The following is a 5,876-nucleotide window of genomic DNA, read 5'->3' as shown; positions in this document are numbered from 1 at the left end:
TTGAACCCCGGTGGAGGATTCAACATATTCTTATTATTTTCATAAGAAAAATTTTCATGATTTCTTAATCCTGGATGATAAGTATTAGGGGGAGGGTTACCTCGATATCCTCCAAATCCTCCAAAATTTCAGTTGTTGACGTACTGAGCTTCTTCAGGAATAGATTGTTCTTCAGCAACAGTTGATGACATCTCAGTTTCTGATATGCTCACTTTGTTCATAGCTGCGAGTTGTGTGGTCAGTGCTGATACCTGTGTAGTGAGTGACGTAATGGGATCCACAGCATAAACTCTAGATGTCCCTTTTACTCCTGCCCTTTCTGACGGCCACTGGTAGCTATTTATTGTCATCTGTTCGAGCAAGTCATAAGCTTGCTCAGGAGATTTGGCAAAGATCGTGCCACCAGCTGCAGCATCCACTGTTCCTCTTGTTTGCCCATTTAGACCGTTGTAGAATAATTCAATCTGCACCCAGTCTTCGAAGCCATGGTTTGGGCACTTTCTCAACAGCTCCTTGTATCTTTTCCATGCCTCATACAATTGTTCAAAATCAGTCTGCCTGAACGTGCTAATCTCAATCTTCAACTGTGCAGACTTTGCAGGGGGAAAGTATTTTGCCAGAAATTTTGTCGCCAGCTCGTGCCATGTCGTGATGCTTCCCAAGGGAAGCGATTGGAGCCATCCTCGAGCTTGATCCCTAAGAGAAAACGGAAACAAACGCAGTCTAATAATATCATCAGGAACATTATTAATCTTTACCGTAGCCGTTATCTCCAAGAAGGTTCTCAGGTGGACGTGAGGATCAGAGGTGGCTGTCCCAGCAAACTGGTTTTGCTGCACCATATTGATTAAAGCTGGCTTCAATTCAAAATTATTGGCGTTGATTGTCCCTCTTGCAATACCAGAGTAATGATGGTTGATCACTGGTCGGAAGTGATCTCTGATAGGAATCGCCTCTGGCTGGGCGTGTCTGTCATTCTCTCTGTTCTCAGCCATTGCTTGGATCTCTTCTCTTCTTGCTTTCCTCAATCTTCTCGCAGTTCTTTCGATCTCCGGATAAAAAATAAGCAAGTCAGAGTTTTGCGATCTTAGCATACACTGTCAAACAGGAAAAAATGAAAAACTTAATCAATATAAAACAAAATAAAATAAAAGCTCTAAATTAAAATCTAGACTAATTGGTAACAATACTGATATAAATTCAAATTTGACACTCCCAGGCAACGGCGCCAAAAACTTGTTGCGTGTTTTCACTACCGCAAGTGTACGGTGTCAAGTTTTAGTACTGGTTAGAGTACAGATATCGATCCAACGAGAAGTGTGTGTAAAATTGTATATCAATTCTTGTAATTAAAATAGTCCAAACTTTATCTAGAAAATTCGTACGAGAATTGGTTTGTTAAAAACAATTAAATTGCGAATGAATAATAATTCGAATTACCGAATGGAGAAATATCAGTAATAGAAAATATCTAGAGGACTGATTTCACTAAGTTTCTACGATTATTCTTCCTGGTAGCATTTAAATTCTTGAATTCCTATTATTTAATGGCCAAGAACACTAACGTATTTTGTTCCCCCTTTCCCAAGTGTCGAATAAATGTATCATTCAAACTTCGATTCAATTATTCCTAATACAAATCTAAGTTTATTTGAGAGATGCAATCAATGTTCTTACCTAAGCCTCGCAAAAGTTATACGCCCTCCGAACGATATAAACATCCCACGATGTGCCTCTAGTGATCTATAATCCTAGTTCCTCTCCCGAGTTGCAGAATTAATCACGACATACAATTTATGGCCAGTAAATTGCAATGAAATAAGCGTAGAGAACACAATTAAATAAAACGGAATCCAATCATAAAAATATCCACGTCAAATCATCGTATAGACAAAGCTATGTCAACCTCTAGAATGGGAATTTAGTTCATCACGAAATCCAAGAGAAAACAAGACATGTTTGAGATTCTAGACATCGCCACACAATAAAATAAAGAGACAAAGGGAAAGATAACAAATCCGAAGCGTCGTCTCTGTCCCCAGATCCGTCGTTCTTCGTAGTTGTGGCTGTTCTTCACACTCTGAATCTTCGTCTTGTGTATGCGCTGCGTCTCTCGCTTCTTCTTCTTCCCAAGATGGTGTATTTTCGTGTGATTTCTCCTCACGGCGGCTAACGCCTTTTCTGACATAGCGATCGCGCTTTTATACATTTTCTGGACGCGGCGCGCGCGCGGTGGCGCATGAAATGGTGCGGTGGTGCGCGAGTTGCTGTGTCTGGCCGTGCATGTGCGCGCGCGGCTGCGCGTGATCTGGCGCGGTCGCGCGAGAGTTGCTGCTCATTTGCTCAGCTGTGTGCGCGCCCTAGCGCGAGATGTGGCGCGGTGGCGCGCACCTCTCGGGTCTTCAAGTTGTATGGTGCGCGCGCTGGTGCGCGAGATGTCGCGCGATGGCGCGCGCCTCTCTGGTCATGTTTTTGTATAGGTGCGCGCGCACCTGCGCGTGAAGTGGCACTGCCGCGCGCACACATCTGTCCGGTGGCGTGCTCATGGTCGTGCACTTCTTGGTCCACTTGGCTTCGTCTTCGCTATTTTCCCCATTCCTGTAGTGACAACAGAAACAAACCAAAAAACGCATAATTCTATTCGAAACAAGCATAATTCAAAATGGATTCTAATATAATTTAAGTGAAAATCTTGCACTTATCACAGGGCAGGGAGAGTTTCTTGTATTTACAGATGCATAGAAGCTAGGGTTGGGCGCGGTTCTGATGCAGCAGGACAGAGTGATAGCATATGCGTCCAGATAGCTGAAGGTCCATGAGAAGAATTTTCCGACTCATGACCTCGAGCTAGCAGCAGTGGTATTTGCCCTGAAGATCTGGAGACACTATCTGTATGGGGAGAAGTGCATGTTTTTTACTGACCATAAGAGGCTGAAGTACTTCTTCACGCAGAAAGAGCTGAATATGCGACAGATGAGGTGGCTTGAGCTGGTGAAATATTATGATTGCAACATTAGCTACCATCTAGGTAAGGCTAATGTGGTTGCAGACGCTTTGAGCAGGAAGCACGTAGTGATTGCTCATTTGTCAGTGCAGAGACCGCTACAAGCTGAGATTCAGAGATTTGAGCTAGCAGTTTATGCCAAGGGCGAGGCCCTGAATCTTGCTATCCTGACAGTACATCCGACTCTGAGAGACAGAATTCGAGCAGGGCAGACTTCTGACGAGCAGTTACAGAAGTAGAGACAAAGGGACGAGTCTAAGGGCCAGAGACTGTATACAGTTGTGACAGCGTAGTCAGATATAAGGACCACCTATGGGTTCCTGACAGTGATTCCCTTTCAGCAGATATCTTGGGCGAGGCCCACAACACCTGATAGGTGGTGTTTTTACGTGTTTATTGCATTGGTTTAGTTGTGTTTGCATTGTGCATGCATGCATTTCTTTTACATTTTGTTCATTTTAGAGTAATCGTTTGCATTTTCTCATGTCTCACTTGTATGTGATGAATTTGCAGGAAAAATGGTCGGAAAACGAAAATCAGTGCGAAAATGTAGAAGCCAAGAAGAATCGGACAGAATAGGCGGCGCCCGAGCGGTAGTTTTATACCGCCCGGGCGCGAAAGATGACTAGCAAGAAGAATCAGACAGAAAGTGTGGCGCTCGGGTGGTACTTTTCTACCGCTCGGGCGAGAAGATGCATCCGAAGACAGAACAGTCGGCGCTCGAGCGGTATATTTCTACCGCCCGAGCGCGAATGCCGTGTATCCCATGAGATTTTACAGAAGGTGTGGCGCTCGAGCGGTACTTTTCTACCGCCCGAGCACCACCTATTTTTGGCAAGATATTGTGTGCGATTCCTTACCTTATTTGGAGAGGAGAATGATATGGAAGGTCGGTTGGTCGACTTTGGGGGTCATTCAGACGGGATTTAGCAGCAGCCACAAGCCTTGGAGAGGAACTTTGCGCTTGGATTGAAGAATCGAAGTTTTTCCGGGCACCGTTCTTCGCAGATTTCGTCTCGCCTAGTATTTCTAATCTAGTTTCTTTCATTTTAAACATTGTTGCATTTATTTTTACTATGATTTTTAGTAGCTAACTTTATTATTTGGGATAAAAGGGGATCCTACCCCGAACGTTGATTTAACTTAATTGATATTTCGATTGTGCGTTATTCTTGATTTTACTACTGTTTTACTGTGTCATTAAAGCGTAGCTAACTTTAACGACGTTTTCGTATCACGAGTGAGTTCGGGAGAATAACGAGTGATAGGATCGAGTAGTATAATTCGTGGATCTACAATTTACATAGATATATGAAATTGGATACGTGCCGATAGTCATAGTCCTTAGGGTCGAAAATTAGGGATTTCATAGATCGAAATGCGATTCGCTCTTGATAAATAATTAAAGATATTTAATTACTTCATTGAGTAGAATTAGTTTGGCATAGCTCGAGATAGTGTGTTCAATAGATTAAGAAATCCTGTCGGAAGCGTAGATCATGATCGAACGAATTAATTAATTAACGAGGGGTAGGTGAACCGAGATTCCCAACAAATCCATTTTTCATTGAATTTTACTCAACCATTTTAGACATTATATCTCATTACTTGATTTTGAAATTTTTTATTTGCATTCTTATTTGATTATAGCAGTAATAAAACAATCAAATCACTTTTCGTTGCTAAATGTTCAATAACTGAAAATAACAATTGTAAAACGCAGTCTTCAGTGGAACGATACTCGTACTCACGTACACTATATTATAACTTGACATCGTGCACTTGCGATTAATTTTGAGCATACAAAATCATATTTTTATTGGGGATTTTACTGTGCAAGTTTTGCTCGATCAAGTTTTTGGCGCCGTTGCCGGGGCCTGTTAATCTACAATTTTATTTTTAGTTATTTCCTTTAGCATTATTTTATTTCTCTTGAGATAACACTTCATATTTTATTACAGATATCTTTTCCAGTGCATGCCAAAGTCACTTGACGTGGAGCTTGAGTTTGATCCTGTAATTGAAAGAACCTTCCGTAGGAGAAGACAATAACAGAGGCTTAAAGAACTGATGGAGAGACACGAGCCAGAACGTGAGGAGGAATAGCGTGAAAATAGACAAGTCCAGATGCCACGCCGCATACCGATGCTGGAGTATGCCCAACCTTCTTTGGAGGGTGCACGCCCTAGCATTGTGAGACCTATCGTGCGAGCAAATCACTTTGAAATCAAGCCAGCCATAATCCAGATGATTCAGAACACAGTCCAATTCGGAGGAACTGCAGTAGATGATCCAAACATGCACAAAGCAGATTTTCTTGAAATTTGCGATACTTTTAAATTCAATGGAGTTTCTGATGATGCTGTTAGGTTGCGTTTATTTCCTTTCTCTTTACGTGATAAAGCTAAAGCGTGGTTAAATTGTTTGCCTGTAGGTTCGATCGCTACATGGGACGACATGGTGAAAGCTTTTCTCATCAAATACTTCCCTCCCTCCAAGACCATGAAGCTGCGGGCAGACATTACAACATTTGGCTCAATTCGATCAGGAATCTTTATATGAGGCATGGGAACGCTTCAAGGACCTACTACGAAGATGCCCACATCACGAGTTACCAGTTGGGTTAGTCGTTCAAACATTTTATTATGGTTTGCTTACTCCTAACTGTACTATGATAGATGCGGCTGCTTGTGGAAACCTGTTGAGAAAGACCGCGGAGGAAGGATATGAATTGTTAGAGGAAATGGCTGCTAGCAGCTGTCATCCTCAATCTGACAGGAACAACCAGCGGAGAAGTGCAGGAGTTCACCAGGTAAGTGATTTTTCTGCTATTACTGCAAAACTTGACGCTTTAAACAGGAAAATAGACGGC

At 42.4% G+C, this 5,876-nt stretch overlaps 1 non-coding gene across 1 annotated transcript; it reads right to left on the bottom strand.

The window, feature by feature from the left end:
* Positions 1 to 5,510: 5,510 nt before the first annotated feature.
* On the bottom strand, positions 5,511 to 5,617 carry LOC140820351 (small nucleolar RNA R71). The gene has a single exon (XR_012115427.1). It is a non-coding gene; the product is annotated as a small nucleolar RNA R71 (small nucleolar RNA).
* Between the last annotated feature and the right edge of the window lie 259 nt (positions 5,618 to 5,876).

The sequence above is a fragment of the Primulina eburnea genome, chromosome 18 (assembly GCF_022965805.1).
Source record: "Primulina eburnea isolate SZY01 chromosome 18, ASM2296580v1, whole genome shotgun sequence".
Taxonomy (NCBI): domain Eukaryota; kingdom Viridiplantae; phylum Streptophyta; class Magnoliopsida; order Lamiales; family Gesneriaceae; genus Primulina; species Primulina eburnea.
This window is presented reverse-complemented; position numbering and strand designations above follow the sequence as displayed.